The sequence below is a fragment of the Pagrus pagrus genome, assembly GCF_965226575.1.
Source record: "Pagrus pagrus genome assembly, chromosome: 17".
Lineage (NCBI taxonomy): Eukaryota > Metazoa > Chordata > Actinopteri > Spariformes > Sparidae > Pagrus > Pagrus pagrus.
Window position 1 is genome coordinate 29,305,569 of NC_140201.1, and position 19,651 is coordinate 29,325,219.

The following is a 19,651-nucleotide window of genomic DNA, read 5'->3' on the forward strand; positions in this document are numbered from 1 at the left end:
CAGAATCTGTGGTTGTCCAGCAGAGTCATTGAGGATCAAAGCAGGAAAGACTCTCACTGTGATCACAATGAATGTTAGGGATGCAAAGAAAAAGTGACTCTTTAATTTATCCCTTATCAACAACTCCCATGTTTGCAATAGCTTTGCATATAAAATCTCAACATGGCTATCAAGTACTACAGCAGTACATTAAAAAAACAAAGTTATGAAATCCTACATTAAATTTGTGCTTTTTGTTTGTTCTTGTGTTTGTTATTTCAAGGACGACATGAGCTCAGTATGCCGGAATTGGCTTGTGAAGCTTGCAATGCCACGTGGACTGCTGGAATTGATGATATTCTGCAAAGTGACTACTGGCCAGCCACCCTTCACTTCGCCACCATTTATGCCACAGATGTTTTCTTCTCATTTAAAGAAATGAAAATGGCTGCACCTGGTCTGTCCTGTCAGGCATTTCTAAGAATGTTAGATCAGCGAACTGTCCGCTTTGGCCGTGTGAGTACTGAGGTTGTTTTCCCTTTTTGATTGGATTTTTTTTTTAAATATCATTAGCTGTTGATATCCTTTTTTGTGATAGACTGGGAAAATCTCAGGAGATAGCTTTCTAAAAAGTTTCTTTGAGTGGGAGGCTGTACAATATGAGGTGGACAGCATCTGCAAGGAGGAGCCCTTCACCTGTCCTGCGTGCTGTCCGGATATGCTTGCAGTGTGCGTGGATGGAAATCGCAAGCATTATCGCTTCAAGAATGCAGCACGGTACTATAAAATATTTAGAATGTAATAGTGTTTGAACTGATAACAAAACATAAGTCTCTCAATGTGAACGAATTAACCTTAGAAAACAAGATGTCATGAAGTGTCCCTTTGCTGTATTTAGATCTGAGGAACAGCCCATCTTTGATAGTGTCTTCATAGCAAAGGATGAAGACGTCACAAGCTTCGCCAACTGCATACAAAGCAAAACAAAACATGTAATATTGCAGACCATAAATATACGTATGGGAATACAATAATTTCCTTGTAGAGTTTAGTAAGGTAACTCTGTGGATCATTTTCATCAATCAATTTTCATTTTGTAGGTTTCCGGCAGAGGTATTTGTGGAGGGGAATGGTCAGCTGCCAGAGAGACCTCCCAAAGATCATCAAGATGATTTCAGCTCAACCTTGTAATGACCTGCCAGGCCAGAGAGGCGCTCCTCACAGAGAAAGTTGTCTGACTTTGGATCACATGCCTGAACACCCTCTAGAATTTGGATGTTTACAGATGAGAAGCGCTGGTTCATTTCTGCAACCGTCCTGTCTAGACAAGGAAGGAACAGGTTTTTCTTTAACTTTTCTGAATCACTGAGGTCACTTACTGCTCCACAGCTAGACTCCACTACATAATCTTCCATGCGTTTCTGCTTCTGCCTCTGTCTGGAAGTGCCACATGCTTCAGGAATCTGGTTTGCTGCACAGAAGGTCTTCACTTTATCATACAGTTCAGCAGCCTTCTCATCAGTACGCATCTGTCTCAGAGTATCACACACAGCTGCCTTAAACTCAGCAGCCCTTGCCAGATCTACTGACTCACTTTGCAGGTATTTCTGAAGGTCATCAGTAACAGACAACAACACCTTAAACACCATAAGCATGTAAACAGTTGAAAACTGGCTGAGTTTAACATGCAGTCCCACTGCAGTGCAGTTCTTTAAAGGTATAGTTGGTAATCCTCTTCAGAAACACTTTTTGTTATACTAGGTGAAATGGTCTTTCCATCCTGAGAGTAGTCCATACGTAATATGTTCAGAAAAAAGAACAAAAAAAATCAGACCTCAGAGAGAGTATATAATGCACCTTATGTCAAAATGACAGGTCTATTGTTCTCTGTGGACCAATGAGATTGCAGTATTTATGCAAGCCACGCCCCATCCACGCCCCCATCCGACCGAAGGGAGGGGGGTGACGTCACAAGCTAGAGCATCCGATGTTGAACCAATGAGAGAGGGGGGGGATGTCATCAGTCCTTTGGTTTTTAAGAAAGTAAAGTTTTCAAGACAGCAAGAAGTATTTAAACCAAATAAAATAAAAATGTCAACAAGACACATTGCAACTCAAACGGAAATTGAACTCAAATGCAGATTTGTAGGCTTAATGTCTGTATTATACAAAAAGTTCTGATTCTCCTTCCCTTTTCTCTCTGGCTCTCTCTCTCTTTCTCTCTCTCACTCTCTGAGAGAGCTGATTTTGTCCTAATTAACTGCTACGTAAAAACCCACCAGCGTTTTCAGGATTACAAGTTGTAATGAGCAATGAACAATAGGCAAACTCAGATGAGGAAATAGGCCCTGACTGATAATTTTGTCCTAATTAACTGCAAGGTAAAAAGCCACCAGCCTTTTTTGGGTTACAAGTTGTAATGAGCATTGAACAAAAAGCAAACTCGAATGAGGAAAATGGCCCCTGACTGATGATTTTGTCCTAATTATCCACTAGGTCAAAGGTCACCACCCTTTTCTGGGTTACAAGTTGTAATGAGCAGTGAACAATAGGTAAACTCCGGAGAGTTTATACTTTAACAAAAAGCAAACTCGAGCGAGGAAATTGTTATAAGAAAGACTTTTCTCTCTCGAGACAACTTCGTCCTGTTAATTGCTAGGTAAAAGCCACCCCCCTTTTCTACTGCTTATAATAGACAATTTCCTATGAAAATGAAAGGATTCAGAAAATGCTATAAGAGAGACCACGATTTTACTCGAGCGATGTCTGAAGACATTTCGAGACAACTTTTGCTGGCCAGTCCTCTGAAACTCTCTCCTGACAAACAAGATGCAGAACGGTAAGTTATTAAATTCTTTAGTCTACAGTTTTTCTGCTAATGCGTATTTTGTGACATATTTATAACCTAAGGATCTATTTTTTCAGATAACTTGCCTGATGTGGGCTGTTTTTATCACGGCTGCCCGATGTGTTTCCAGCCTCAGGACCGCTGTCCGCTCACCAACACCACATTCGAAGAGCTTCATTCGAGCACCATGAGGAGATTAGAAACGCTACAATCCGCGTATGGGGTAAAAGTGATAGTTATGAGGGAGCATAGATGGAACGAGATGAAAAAGAATGACGCGAGCGTGATAAAGTTCCTCGAGTGCTACGACCCCCGCAGCCCCTCCTCCCCCGGGAAGCTTTGTACGGGGGAAGGACATGCGCAGTGAGGCTGAGACACACGGCCGAACAGGATGAGAGCGTGCGTTACGTAGACGTCACGTCACTCTACCCGTACGTCAACTGCAATTACCCTTATCCCCTGGGTCACCCTGAAATAATTCACAAAGATTTTAAAGATCCGCGCTCCTACTTTGGGTTAATCAGAGCCGTTGTGTATCCGCCGAGGGGTTTGTATTTTCCCATTTTACATTACAGAACACAAGCTGGTAAACTGGTGTTTACACTGTGCCGCACCTGCACGGAGCTGAATGCTCAGAGCGGACCCTGTAGTCATGACGACTAGGCCAGAGCTTTAAAGGGGGTTTGGGTCACTCCAGAATTTAACAAGGCTCTGGAGATGGGCTATCGCCTGTCGAAAATCACAGAGGTTTGGCATTTTGGACGTAGGGACGATTCAATCTTTTTAAAGTACATGCAAACGTTTTTAAAAGGAAAACAAGAGGCTTCGGGTTACCCTCCCGAGGCTGTAGATCAGGAGAGCAGAGAAAAATACATAAAAGAATATCGAGAACATCAGGGCATCTTGCTGGACGCTGACAAAATTAAACCAAATCCGGCTAAAAGACAAGTGTCTAAATTGTGTCTCAACAGCTTCTGGGGCAAGTTTGCGCAGAGAAGCAACCTCTGCCAGACGCAACTCGTTACAGAACCCGAAGAGTTTTTTCGTTAATGTTTTCTGAAAAACACCGCATTAAATACTTTTCATTCGTAAACGACAAGGTGGCCCTGGTCCAGTGGGTCTACGGCGACCGGTACATTGCCCCTCCTAATAAAGTAGACAACGTGTTCATCGCTGCTTTCACAACGGCGTACGGGCGTCTAAAACTTTACGGCTACTTACAACAGATGCAGGAGAGAGTGCTTTATTTTGACACAGACAGCCTCATTTACACCACGAAACCAGGAGAGAATACGCTTGAACTGGGTAATTATCTGGGGGACTTGACGGATGAGCTGGGGGAAGGGAATTTGCAGCCGCGGGTCCTAAAAGTTATGCCTATCAGACAAAAAAACAACAAAGTGGTGTTGAAAGTGAAGGGTATTGCACAGACGCACGCCTGCTGCGAAAAAATCAACTTTGACAGTGTCAAAAAACTGGTGGACGGTTTTGTGAATTTCTTACGCAGACAGGGTGCAGAGAGAGTGGAGGAGGAGGAGAAGGAGGGGGGCTATTTTCTTGAAACCCCTCAGCAAGGAATTCAATGCGATAAGAAAGGTTTCCTTCTCAAAAACACTTCATTTCAAAAAAGGTTTCGTGTAGTGTTTGACAAGAGAAGGCTGCTGCCTACCGGTCATACTTTACCTTTTGGTTTTTGAGGGCAAAATGTCGCAGCTTGCTGAAGAAATAGAGTTTGATCCTAGATTGTGTGTTCCCTTCTCATGTCAGATTGTAGGACCTAGTCGTTGCGGGAAGACGCATTTTGTAAAAAATGTTTTAGAAAACTGAAAGGATGTAATGCAACGAGTGCCTGACAATATTGTATGGATTTATACTTCTTGTCAACCTATGTATGATGAACTGCAACAAAATAATAAAAATATTAAATTCATTGAAGGGTTACCAGATTCTTTTGATGACCCTGATTTGTTTCCACCTCATCATTCCCACCTTGTTATACTGGACGATGTGTTATTACAAGCAGCCGAGCACCCTGAAGTGGCAAGAATTTTCACGCAATACAGGCATCATAAAAATATGAGCGTGATGTTGCTCACACAAAATCTTTTTTATAAAGGTAAATACAGTCGCACCACCAGCTTGAACACCAACTACTTGGTGCTCTTTAACAACCCACGAGACAAACTGCAAATCAACGTGCTGACTCAGCAGATATTTCCTGGGAGAAAAAGTTTTTTTCTTCAGAGTTTTGAAGACGCCACTCAGAGCCCCTTTTCATATTTAGTAGTAGATCTCACGCCGGGTTGTCCAGAGTGCTACAGACTAAGGGCGGGAATACTACCTCATCAGTGGCCCGTGGTTTATCTGCCTAAAGCCAAGTAGCAAGACGCACACACGCACACAACCATGCCTGAGCGCATAAAAAGAAACGCTCCTCTGCTGAGCGCTTTATGTCACTGTATACCTCAGAAGCGGAGAGAGATTCTCCGACACTGCTCGTCAGACTTTCTTCAGTGTCTCGGTGAAATCTGTTTAAACCTGCTAAAGGGAAACGTCCCTCTCACACCCTGTCAATATAATAAACTGAAAAAGCAGAAAAAAACAATCAGACTGCTGGCGGATAAAAAAACATCTCTGAAAAACAGACGTGTGGCTTTGGTGAGACAGTCAGGAGGTTTCCTTTTACCGCTGCTCTCTGCCGTGGTACCTATATTTGGACAGCTTCTAGGAGGTCTGGTGAATAGAGGATAAATTTGTGGGGCGAGATGACGAGTCAACAAAAAGCAACTCAAAAAATGTATCTGTTGAACGCTCAGCAAATGAGTCGTCTGACTCATTCAAACCCTTTGCCCGCGGTCGGTGAAACTCAGACTCAAACCATGAGAAGCACGGCCGGAAGTGATTTGGATGAAAAAATGAGGGCTGTATTAGACGAGCCGGGATTAAATCCTTATGAAAAAATTAAAAAATACAACTCGCTGTTGCAAAGATATCTCGCCTTTATCAAACAAGGCGTTAAAGAGGAGAAAAGTCACACTAGTCCGTCTAAAGTCTCTGAACGAGAAGAAGAAGAAGAGGAAGAACAACAACAAGAACAACAGAAGGCTGATGAAACAGTCGATGAAATAATACAAAACCTTCCCCAGCGGGATCGAAAAAACGCCTCTTACATCTTGAAAAAAATGAGTAAAAATGGTGATGGGAGGTGGAGTGAAAAGGGTGAATTTGTTTACATGGGAAAAACAATCAAAGGCTCCCATATGATGGACCTAATTAAACATTTGTCATCATCTTACAAAAGAGCCCGGAGAACAGAGGCCAAAGGGTGGTCGGGATTCTTGAATACTCTGAGCGTGTTAAACATTCCTTTATCAGCCGTGAATAACCCTGACGCTCGCGAACAATACAATAGATTGTGTTATCTCCCAAATGGAGCACGCCTATGACCGAGAGGTACGGGGGTGAAGAAGAAAAAGACGAAGAGAGGGGGGCGTCCTACAGAGAGCTAAAACGGGGAAAAATTGTGTTATCCCCCAGGTGGAACACTCCTATGACAGAGAGGTTCAGCGATGGAGAAGAAAAAGACAAAGAGAGGGGGGCGTCCTACAGAGAACTAAAACGGAGAAAAATTTAGTTATCTCCCAAGTGGAGCGCGTCTATGACAGAGAGAAAAAGGAAACACAAATCTCCTTGGATTAGTTTTACTTCATAAGTTGTAACTAATGATAATATCAATAAAAACTCAAAACAAGTTTTCATCTTTTTTGTCTTTATTTCACAAGTTGTTACACTCTTTAAACATTTGTAAAGGACACACGGTGTGGTGAAAAGATTGACATCTCTGTCGCTTTACACATCCTTGATATTTTTTCACAAACGCTGTCAAAGCATCGTCATTTTTTAATTCGTCTTCTTGATAGGACGCTAAAACATTTTCAAAACTTTGCCCGCAGGCTCTATGACATAAATAATAAACACAATGTTGACCGCAAGCGGAGGATAGCGTATGCTGCAACTGTCTGTTGTGAAATAAAATAACACTGGAACGGTCTTTTAAAAACTGTAAAATGTGTTTAGGGTAGTGAGGAAAATAAGGAGGAAATCCAAAAGAGTCAAAAAAAGTTGCTGATCCATCTTCTTCCAGGGTGAGGGCCAGCCAGTGCTCTCCCGGCTCATGTGCCGGGTGTGTGTTAACAATGAGGTAAGCCGGTGTTTTAAAAGATGATGTCAGCAGGGGTAGCTGGTCAGAGGCCCACACTCCGCAGAAAGCATCTCCCAACAGCCGAGTAATTAAACTCTCCAACTGGTGGCTGTTCATGTTCTTCTTTTTTTTTTAGTAATAATCCACCATTACCTGACTTTTAGAGTTGATCTCCAAAATAGACTCGTAGCAAGCGTACACAATCAGAGTAGTGGTGTGAGGAAGAGGCTCTCATCTCCAGTCTTAAATTCCCGTTGGAAACGGGGGATAGGGCGTCTGCATCTTCCCCGGCGTTGAGATTAAAGACAAACAAAGAGTATCCTTGTTCAAACTCTCTCCTGTTGATGCTCAGAGGTAAATCCTTAGTGTCGCCCTGTAGCTGTAAACATGTTGTAAAACTCTCTGACAGAGACGCCGTTGTTAAATTGAGGTTGAAAAGCTTTGGCCGGTACCTGTCTTCCGTCCTGACACAGAGCCAGGTATTCAACATCGTTGTGAATAAAATTGAAAGGAGACAGATCCCTGCGGCCCGTAAAAGCTTCGTGGTGCACCATGCCTATCACCACATACTTTGGCATGGTACCCAAAAAGGGAATCTCTTGGTTGCATATCCTAGAGTTTTGCGGGATGGAGTAGGTTTTCACGTTCACGCGTGACAGAGGGTAGAGAGTGTTACCCTTCATCAAGGCTGCGGCGTGACCTAAACGGACGGGTGGGGAAACTGTGACTTTTTTCATAAAGAGCCAGTACTTTCAAACGGTATGTGGTGTTGGCCGCCCCCATGAGACAAAAGGCGTCGGATGCTCAAAAGAAGTTCAAAAGAAGTCTCTCGCTGAATAATATATCAGAGTGGAGAGGCCCCAGCAGGTGGAGCTCTCTGGAATCTGCTATAAAAAGGGCTCTCTGATTTAGACCAGTGTTGGGACCGTCGATGGTCACCACAGAGTCCATAGAGCCGGCGGTGTCTTTGTAAAATAACCCGGAGCTAAACTGTGTTTGTAGACTGGCTTCTGAAAAGTTGAGCAGGGCTTCTATCACAGCCCTGTAAGGGTGAGTGGCTCTGGACTGCGATATCAGTCTATCCCCCAGAATAATGTCGCACTGGCTAAAGATTGTATTCAGAGGATAATTGATTAGACCCACAGGTGCGTCGACCGCCAGGTCTGTGCCGTCGGCGTTGGTAATTTTCACCCTGAGGTGGAGCAAGGTGTCGTTTAAATCCAAATATTTTTCACCGTCCCCGGACTCTATAGGGCCCGTATCTGTAATGGCCGACAGAGGCATGACCTCTGTGTAGAGTTTCTCGTCGATAGACAACATGGGAGCCGAAAATAAATCCAGTTCGGCCATGCTGCACTCCACTGATTTATAATGCAGTAAGGCCATTTTTTTTAATTAATTTTTTTCTTCTAAAAAATCTTAGAGAAATATGTCTCCGGAGCCTAGGTCTCTGCCGGCGACAGACCTCCTTCCACTGCGTCTGGGTTTTTTAGAGGATGATAAAACACGGTCCCCCGGGGGCCTCTTCCTGGGTCTTCTGGACAACACTATAATACCACCTGAGCCTTCTTGAGAATCTCCGGCTATTCTACTCATGGTGTGTGAGACGGCCTGCGAGGCTATATTTTTAGCCACTGTTTTTAGATGGGGTTAACTCACAAACCGGTGAGGGTCGAGGGCTTGATGCATCATTTTTATTGCTGAGAAGACACGGGTCTAAAATGTAATTTTACCAACGTCTTGCCGAAGGTGAAGTTGATCGGTTGATTTTGATCCGATTTAATCTCGACGGAAATATTTTCAATGTGGTTTTTTGCCACAGGTAGATAGTAGGGTGGGTTAAAATGCTGGGTAATCACATCCCAGTATTTGCCTTTCACATCGATGATTCTCAGGAGAGGAGCGTAAGCGTCACCCACCACCTGATGCCTCACTCTGTCACTGTAACAAAAGAGGTGATAGAATCCTCCCTTTATATCGGCCGGGTAGGTAGCTATCCTGTCCTTGAAAGTAATCCATTCCCCGGGATTTGCCCCTGTAATGTAAGCCACGGGTGGAAAAAACCGCAGTTGATATACGCCCCCTGCGAGATATTCATATCTCTTTTGAACGTTCACATAGTGTAGCTGGATATCCGCCGCAATTTTTTTTAGAAAGGCGTTCATCTCGGTTGTAAATTGACCCAGGTCATTGTAATAACCTCCTCTAATCCTTTGACGATTGACTGGGGGTTCTTTAGGGTCACCCTCGTAAGGTTGTATTCTCCATTCAAAGAACCCCTTGTCTATAGGTATGTTAAACCAGGTATGAGGATAGGAAATTTCCGTCAACGCTACCTGCCAGGGACCCTCTAAATTTATATGTTGGGCTAAATCCACCTGAAATTTAGAGGCCGTGTTATTTTTAAACACGTTGAGGCTCGCGTTTTTCAGGCCCATTTTTCCACTGTACCAACGCCTGCTCTTCACCTCGCACTACTCTCCTTTTTAAAATTTCATCCACTCGGTAGAGCTTGTCAGGAGGTACCTGTGCTTTTTGCATCTCTGCTTCGTAAAAAGTCCCCTCTATAGGTTCCCCGTCAAAATCTTTGAGTTTGTAAACAGGGGGTAGACGCGGAATGCATTCAGATACGTTAAAGAGCTCGTCGGAAAAGCTCTGCTCGTACTTTTTATCAAATACGCCTCTCAGTTTAGATATTCTCACCAGATCCCCCTGATTAAAATTAAGCATAAACTTTTCTTTGTATCGGAGAGGAAAAGAACCGTACAGGTTTTGGAAAACTTGAGGAGTATTTTCAACCGTGACCTGCACAGGGGTCATTTTTATACTCTTGTGGTAGCTGTTGTTGTAACTTTTGACCAGATCCTGCAAAACGTCCGAGTACCTGCGTGTATTTTTGGCTGTAAAATACCTCCACGTTCTCGTTTTCAACGTGCGGTTAAATCTCTCCACCACCGAGGCTTTCAGATCGCTCCCTGTGGCTAGGTGAATAATCTTCATCAGGCTCTTAAAATTTCTGTTGAAAAACTCTTTACCGGCGTCTGTCTGTAACTTTTCACGATCAAGACCTCAGGGGCTGATTTTCTCTTTAGAGCCCTTACGTAGGCCTTTTTTGAAAATACGTCTCTAACGGTCAAGAGATAATTGTAACCGTCGTTGTGCTTTACCAAAGCCTGCATATCGCAAAGGTCAGCCTGGAATTGAACCAGAGGTCGGGGTACAAACACTCTATTCCGCTGATGGCATGGACGATATGGAGAACCGAAGCAGAAGGGACAATATCCGTGTCCTTAATCTGGAAGAGGGCACGGAGGGAAAACGTCCAATAGAGTTTTTTTAATCCTGGCTACCTACTGTACTTGGACTGACGGCGAGCCCCGAGACTAAGAGCTGCATTAAAATTGACCGTGCACATCGCAGCCTGGGACCGCGGGGAGCGCGTCCCCGACCGGTGGTTATCAAGCTCCACAACTCCAGGGACAAACCAAGGATAATGGCAGCGGTAAGGGGGAAAACTAACTTGGAATATGAAGGAAAGCGGATCTTCATTCATCAGGATCTGTCTCCTGCGGTTCGAGAGAAGCGTCGCGCTTTCAATGGAGTGTGTCAAGCCTTAATAGACAAGGGAGTCCGCTTCAACATGCGCTACCCGGCTACACTCACCATAAACCACAACGGCACAGAGCACAGGTTCGAAGCGCGGAGAGATGCAGAGGACTTTCTTAATAAACTGGAATAATCTGAAGGATGGCTCTGGACTGTGACCTGTCTACTGTGGGATGACATGACCACATATCATCAAGGACTGAGTAAGTTTCACTTAAGTAGCCTATTCTGTTTAACAGAATTGTGTGATATAAGAAAGAAACAGCATGCTCAGTCTGTATAATACTGTAAAAGGTTTCAAATCTGAATTGGTTTGGTTCAGTGTCTCATATACCATGTTGCAGCTACAATCATATCTGATATATTAGGTTGATGTGTTAGCAGAGAAAGGATAATGTTAAATTCATTTAGAATACTAGGATATCTACATGCTTGTCAATAATTTTATGTTGTGGGAGCGGGGGTGAGATAGGGAAGTTGTTTTGGTTTTATTCTCCCAAAGTGAATACCCCTTTTAGCAGCACGTAATCCCGTAATACTACCCAGTGGGTAGCTCTTTGGTTTTTTTGGGGGTTTTTTTTTCCTGAATTCTCATGCTCTAATAATATTTTCATATTTGTATTTTTTTGTGAGCATGGGGAATGTTCTTGTTCCCCCATGTGTAGGAGATGTTTATATCAGCACAGTTTATTTGCCAAACAGTTGTGAATTGCATAGTTCTTGTCATGGGCTATACCTGTTTGAATCTGATCATTGTCCTTTATCACCAGACAAGTAATCTACACTATGAGTAACATAAAAATTGTTACATTAAACGTCAAAGGTATCAATCACGTGGTGAAGAGACGTAAAATACTCTTTATGCTCAAAAAAGATAAGATACAAGTGGCATTATTACAAGAGACCCACCTCACTGATCTTGAACACTTAAAATTAAAACGTGATTGGGTTGGCCAAATATACTATTCTTCTTTTAACTCTAAGAGTAGGGGGGTAGCAATACTAATCAATAAACATGTGGCATTTAAACTAGATAAAGTTATACAAGATACAGAGGGAAGGTTTGTGGTCATTACTGGGTGTCTGTATGGTGAACATATTCTTATAGGAAGCATCTATGCCCCCAACACTTTTGACAGCTCTTTTTACTCTCAGTTATTGGCCAATATCTCTTCTATTTGTCCTTCACTAGTAATAATTGGAGGGGATTTCAATTGTGTTTTGGCCCCAGGGATGGATCATAGCCCACCTAGTGCCCTACCTCTCTCCAAGATGGCTAGAGCCACAAGGGAGCTCTGTTCTGATCTCGGTCTGTTTGATGCATGGAGGATTATTAACCCACAAGAGAAAGATTTTACTTTTTTCTCCCGTCCTCATCATTCCTTTTCTAGAATTGATTATATATTTGTTTCAAGACTAGCTCTAGACAGGACCAACACTTGCTCCATTAACACATGTACCCTTTCAGACCATTCATCAGTCACCATTGACCTTCTACCACCTTATTATGACCCCACATCCAGACACTGGCACCTAAATCCTTGTCTTCTTAGCAATCCTACATTTTTAACATATTTAGAATCACAATGGGAACTCTTTATTTCTACAAACGATACGCCTGACGTCTCTGCTTCAACCTTATGGGAAACAGGTAAAGCCTTCCTGAGGGGCAGCATAATATCATACACAGCCGCAAAGAAAAAAAGTACATTAGCAAAACAATTAGAACTCGAACAGCAAATTACAACATTAGATAGGGAGTTTAAAGCTACCTCTTCAATATCTGTTTTTAAAAGATTAGAAGCGGCGCGATCTGCTTATGATCAATTGCTAACCCAAAAAGCAGAATCAGCAATATTCTTTGCTAAACATAGGTTATTTGAATCTGGTAATAAACCCAGTAGGCTCCTTGCTCGTCTGGCCAGGGGCCGTAAAGGGCTTTATGCAATACCATCACTTAGGGACAGAACGGGCACAGAACACTTTGAAACTAAAACGATAGGTAAAATAATGAAGGATTTTTATCAGGAACTATACTCTTCAGAGTGCCAAAACACTTCAGAGCAAAGGAAACTTTTTCTTGATAGAATAAACCTTCGCACATTATCCGAAGAATGTAAAAATGATCTGTGTAGACCAATTACAGCACAGGAAGTCCTGGAGACTATTATATCTTTACAGAGTGGGAAAGCTCCGGGCCCTGACGGGTTTGGCCCTGAATTTTATAAGAAGATGGCGAAGTCGGTGGTGGGACCTCTGACCAACATGTTTATTGAGTCTTGTGAAAGAGGCACACTCCCACCAACTCTAAATCTGCCCCACATCGCTCTGATTTTAAAGAAAGATAAGCCCTCGGATCAGTGTGGTTCTTACAGACCGATAAGCTTACTCGGGGTTGACTGCAAGTTGCTATCAAAACTCCTGGCTAGAAGATTGGAGGAGGTTCTACCTGTTTTAGTTAAGCCAGACCAGACAGGGTTTATTAAAAATAGATATTCTTAATCCAATGTTCGCAGGCTCCTGAATGTAATACAATTCTCATATAGTACAAAGAAAAAGGTCCTCGCCGTTTCACTAGACGCCGAAAAAGCGTTTGATCGCGTAGAATGGGAGTATCTTTTTGATGTTCTCTATAGATTTGGCTTGGGCTCGGGTTTTATTGAATGGATTAAACTTCTATATAGGTCTCCTACTGCTAGAGTTCTTGTAAATGGCTCTATGTCTGATATTTTTGCCTTGAGTAGAGGTACACGACAAGGCTGCCCCCTCTCACCACTATTATTTGCACTTGCACTGGAGCCACTGGCCGAAGCTATTAGGAGCCACCATGGTATGTCTGGGGTTTTATTGGGAGACAATGAATATAGAATTTCACTGTATGCTGATGATGTTTTGCTGTTTATTACTAACCCAGAGAGTTCTATTCCTATTTTGTTATCAATTATTAGTCAGTTTGGTCAGATTTCAGGGTACAAAATTAATTATAGCAAGTCGGAAGCCTTGCCATTGGGCGACTTTGGGGACCAGGCAGCCCTGGTTAATTTCCCTTTCAGATGGTCACCCTCGGGCTTTACTTACCTGGGTATCAGAGTATCAGCTAATATTAAAGAGCTGTATAAACTAAACTTAACACCAACCCTGGCAGCAGTTAAAAGTGATCTTAACAGATGGTTCGATCTCCCTCTGTCATGGATGGGTAGGATTAGCCTAATGAAAATGAATGTGCTCCCTGGAATATTATACCCATTGCAAATGTTGCCACTGAAGATTACTAGGAGAACTAATTTAGATATCGAAAGATTTCTTTCAAATTTTATATGGCATGGAAAGAAACCTAGACTAAAAATGAAGACTCTACAATTACCAATAGATAAGGGGGGTCAGGCCCTGCCTAACTTTCTTTATTATAATTGGGCTTGTCATGCTAGGATAATTTCAGGCTGGCTCAAACACTTTATTTATCAGGAGACACATGTGGATGCTTGGTGTTGTGCCCCTTTCTCCCCCCTCTGCTTTATTTTAACTGAAATGAGTAAACTTCCTGCTGAGGTTAAAGACAATGCCATCATGCTTACTACGTTAAGATCTGGTGTGATGTCGCTAAGCATTCTGGCAGAGGAGGTCTCTCATCAGCTTTACAACCTTTAACTCAAAATAAAGCCTTTCCTCACGGTGTAGGGAAAAGTATTTTTGGTGAATGGTACTCAAGGGACCTGAGATTTATAGCTGACTTATTTGAAAATGGTAATTTTACATCATTCACACAGCTTCAGACTAAATACAGAATACCACACAATCACTTTTTTGGTTTTCTACAGGTGAGACACTTTGTAAAAACTAATCTTATATTCCCAACAGACCAACCAATAGTTAGCCCAGTTGATAGCTTCCTTCTTAATTTTAATTTAACTGCCATGAACGGTAGAAAATGTATTTCCCTGTTTTATGCAAAACTATATTCTGTTAATCCTGTCATTGCCGGCAGATATATGGAGTCATGGGGAAGAGACTTGGAGGTTGACCTTGATGCCAACGCATGGTCAGACGCTTTTGAGTCTGTAAAGAAAATTTTAACTTGTAATAGACTCAGAGAAAGCCAGTATAGGATATTACACAGATTACAATGCACCCCTCACTTTCTAAACAAAATTAATCCCCAGATTTCCCCTCTATGTGTGAAGTGTAAAAAAGAGGTAGGGACATACTATCACTGTATTTGGCAGTGTCCCTTGATAGCCAGATATTGGAAAAATATCACTAAGGAGCTCAGCTCAATCTTCCACAAAACAGTTAAGCTGGAACCAGTCTTATTCCTTCTGAATATACCTATGAGGCAGCTCTCATTATCTGCAGGGCAGCTGACATTAATGGGTAAACTTCTCCTTTTGGCGAGGAGATGTGTTCTGTTTCAATGGATAAAAGAAAAAACCCCTTCAGTCACACAGTGGTACAGGGAAATATTCAAGGTTTTTCCTATGGAGCACCTCAGTGCTACGTTAAAGGGCAATGATGATTTGTTTTATAGTATCTGGCAACCTTTCCTGAATTACCTTCCTGGTGATCTTGTGGATTTGCTGCAGAAAGGGCGACCATATTTTGCCTTCAGCAACAAGTCATAGAATGCTTTTCTTAGTATAGTCCCCATGTAAACTTCTTTTTTTCTTTATGTTGTATAATGTGCAATTCATGTATGTGAATTAGTGTATTTCTATTTTGCAGGTTGGCTGTATCTGTGCTGTATGGTTCATTGTTTGTTTTTGTAAAATCAATAAAATATATTACAAAAAAGAAAAGAAAAACAAGAGAGTTAAAAAATCTAAGCAAAACAATTGACGTTAGCAATACCAAGTAACAAGAGTTAAGAAATCTAAGCATTTTAGAAAATATATGCATTACATGAACTAAAAAATATATGCATTAAACTACATTACAAAATCAACTAACGAGTTTAAAAAAATCTAAGCAAGTGACATTAGAAAAAAAAAAAAATCTAAGCAAAACAAGTGACGTTAGCAAAACCAAGTAACAAGAGTAAAAAAATCTAAGCATTTTAGAAAATATATGCATTACAAGAACTAAAAAATCTATGCATTAAAAGAGCTAAAACTATGCAATAAAAGTAACATATTGAAAAATTTTTATTGATTCACTCAGATTGAATGGTAGCCAGGGCTCTCCTCAGTACAGAGCTATCAAAGGTGTCTCTGAGAATAATGTGTATCTTTCTCAATTCTGCCAAGACATCTGTTGGGATGTTGTTTTGTACACGCCGACTTACTACATCTACAAACAGAGCATACAATGTAAATAAATGTCCCAAGTGCGTGGCGTTTGTCTCTCTGATAATTTTGTTAAATGTTGACAAAAGTATACGCTCATCAACTAGCGTCAAGGCGCTGTCTACAAGCGTTTCCCAAGGTGTCTGCACAGAGTGAGATCGAGCCAACTCCAACATCTTTTCCGTTTGAATAACCTCCGCGTCTCTAAACAGAGAGCAATTTGTTTTGTTTTTGATAACATGAGTCAAAACAGAGACTAAACGATCAACAATCATGTGTTTTTCTACACAGGTCAGCATTCTTTGAGGAAAATTCCCCATTTTTAAAATTTTTTTTTTTACTTGTTTTCAGCAGAGTTACAACATTTACTTAAACATTACCCTAGGTGCAAGCATGGTATCATCAGGTCATCCTCCTCCTCCTGCTCCACTGGTTTGTTTTCCCATATCTCAAGGGACCTTGCTAACATGAAATGATTAGCTTTGATGTTGCCCATCATTGTGTCAAGTAGAGATTTTATTTTCTCACTAATGCGAGTGGCAAATTTCAGATCATACAGAAAGGCCTCCACGAGCCCGTAGATTCTGCACTCAGAGACGTAAATGCGCCGTGTCGCCAAAGCGTACGTGATGGCGGGGATGAGTGTAGTTTTAGATGAGTCTTTTGTTCACTCGTTCAAAATGTGACAGGTAAAAGTAATCGGCCTCTGCCTCCAAACACGGGTGCTGGAGCTGGCTAGGATGATTCACCGCACAACCATTGCATATTTCCTTTCGATACGACACCAGAACATGCTCCAACACGTACACCACCACAGATTTCACCTTGTTCATGAGAAGGGCGGACAGCACCCCGTCAGTCGTGTCCTCTTTCCCATCCGAGTCCTCTGAGTCTTCCTCTTCCACACCCGAGGCCTCAGAGTCCTCTGAGTTGTCCTCTTCCTCGGATTCGTCCTCTCGTTGCTCGGGAGACGGTGGTGGTGGTGGTGGTGGTGTTGGTGATGCCGGTGATTGTGCTGGAGCCGGCAATGTTTGAGAGTCAGTCAAAGGCTCTGGATCGCTCTCTTCCTGAATGGTTGATGGTAGAGAAGAATAAGATCTGTACAGTACTGCAGGGGCCAACAAACATCTAAACAACCTTTTGCGGCACTTTGGAAACGGACTACTAACCCTCCGTTGTGGTCGAGCTGTACATCTGGGTTTACGCGGCCCACCCGGCGGACTCGGTGGTTTCCTTCCGACTCCAAGGTCGGAAGGAGGCGACGAAGGAGGAGGAGGAGGAGGAGATGAAGGAGGAGGAGGCGATGAAGGAGGAGGTGGTGAAGGAGGAGACGGCAGCAGGGTTTCCTGAGAGGTCATCTTGAGGCAGTAGTGAAACAGATGCAAAATCTAGCGTCTTTTAAACATGTTAGATGGTGAGGAGGGAGGGAGGGAGGGAGGGACTCTTGATTGGGTGCTGTAGAAAAAGAAGGAGTGTCTACGTTTTACAAAACCCTTTTCACCCACATGATGTCTGTAAAGGCCCGGCTGGCTACAAACAGAAGTCTAAGCTTCTCCCCATTTTCCTCCATCACTTTCAACCATTCCCCGAGAGGAATGCGCAGTGCTGTCTGAAATACACCACATTCGCTGCTAAAGTACTCCAGGACAAAATCATCCTCAATCTTCTCTGCTTCCACGCGCTCCTGATGGCTAGCTCTAAGGTACCATCTGCTAGAGGCTGAACTTTTGGTCTCCCACACCATGTTGGATACAATTGTGTTCCCGGCTCTTTTTCTCTCCTCGCTCTGTCCATTTTGAAGGGCTTATGGTTTCAGAGTGGTTGAACCCAACAGGCTCAAGACAGACCAGTCTATGGAGGTGAGTGTGACCTTGAACCCAGAAGGGTTATAACTCTCCCCTTTTTTAAGCTGGTAAAAACACGCTTCGTTTGCGCTGTAGTTGAACGCATAACCCCAATAACCACCATCCTGCAGCGGCCATTCTTTGTGGAGAGCCTCCGGCGGGGGCATCTGAATGCGACACAGATGTGATAGTCGCTTCTTTGGAGCTCCCCATACTTCCCGAAAGCATGTCACCAGTGTTTCAGAGAGCACCACGTTCAGAGTACGGCGTTTTACAAGATCCCGTTTCCATTGCTCTGGTGATGTAGATTTCTCCAGTTCCAATGTCGCGGGTGTTTCTGCATATCTTTTTTGCATTTTCTGTTTCCAGTGCTCTGGCGATGTAGAGTCAGTTGTATGTGATTTTTCGACTTCTTCTTCTTCTTCTTCTTCTATCCCATCCATGGTTGTTTCTGCGTATCTTTTTAACAGTTTCTGTTTCCAATGCATAGCTGTAGAATTTTAACACATCCTGTCAGCCGGCTGGCTATTTTCTTGTTTTACCTCTTTTGCCTCCGTTTGAGTTGCAATGTGTCTTGTCGACATTTTATTTTATTTGGTTAAAATACTTCTCACATTCTTGAAAACTTTAAAATACACGCTCCTCTCCCCCACCCTTCAAACTCAATGGACCAAAGGACTGATGTCATCACCCCCTTCTCATTGGTTCAACATCGGACACGGTAGCTTGTGACATCACTCCCCTCTCATTGGTTCAACACCGGAGGCTGGACCTTGTGACGTCACCCCCTCTCATTGGTCGGACGGGGGCGGGGCTTACATAAATACTGCAATCTCATTGGTCCACAGAGAACAATAGAGAACAATAGACCTGTCACTTTGACATAAGGTGCATTATATATCTCTCTTTTTATGTCTCCTCCCCCTTTTAGAGCCAGCGCATTTCTCTGTAAATTGATATTTCTTTGTTAGTTCATAGTTGTATCATTGCAATACTGTTCATACAGCACACCAAAAATCATTGCTTACGATATTGACTGCCCACAATCTTGAAAACTTGATAATCTAAATGAAAAAAATATTATAGTGCCGCATGCCATTTTGTCTTGTGTTATAAATGAAGCGCAAACATTTATTTAACAGGCACAATACATACTACACTGCCACAAACAACTGGGAAAATGTAATGTATATACAGGGTTTTTTCTGCGTTATAAATTTTGAGGCGGCCGCCTCGCTGAAATTGAAAATCAATGTAGTTCTATGGAAGCTCAGTGGCGCTGTTTTCAACTCAGTTCAACTCGACCGCAGCGGAAGGGGTGCGTTTGATTTCAGCTCCGGGCCGCAAAATGACGCTGACGCGCTGCTTGTGTGCCCGCGGGGCTCATAGGGGCTCCGCTCTGTTCAAACGTTGTGCTGAGCGTGAACACACCCCTCCGGCGCAGAGCTTGAAGAGAGAGAGAGAGAAGGAGACGCGAGGGGTGTAGGCTACTGTAAGGGAAATTCTCCTTGTTGAAGTAGAGAGTTGCTAATTCTCTGAAGAACTTCAGAATCAGTATCATGAACAGTGGCGGCTCCTGACAAATTTCTCAGGGGGGGCAACTGTTCTGATGATGACTAAGGTGACCCGTTATATGGGAAAATTAATAGGCAGCAAGACAATTGCCACATCTTGTTATTTTCTGGTCAACTTACATAGCAATACCAAATGTAACGACTACAGGGAAAAGTTACATCCAGGAGTGTTCAACAAATAAAATTATCTTGGCTCTACAAATGAAGATAAACAGAGAGATAAACCATGAATTACAAAGGGGACTACATATAAGTCAACATTAAAAGTATTTATTTACAGTTCTTTAAAGTAGTTTTTTTAATTACAAATAGTTTATATA

General features: G+C 42.6%; 1 long non-coding RNA gene across 1 annotated transcript; it reads left to right on the top strand.

Annotated features, from left to right (window-relative positions):
* The first annotated feature begins 16 nt into the window (after positions 1-16).
* On the top strand, positions 17-2,531 carry LOC311272327. Its single transcript, XR_014624548.1, has 3 exons — positions 17-756; positions 878-971; positions 1,080-2,531. It is a non-coding gene; the product is annotated as an uncharacterized lncRNA (long non-coding RNA).
* The last annotated feature ends 17,120 nt before the right edge of the window (positions 2,532-19,651 follow it).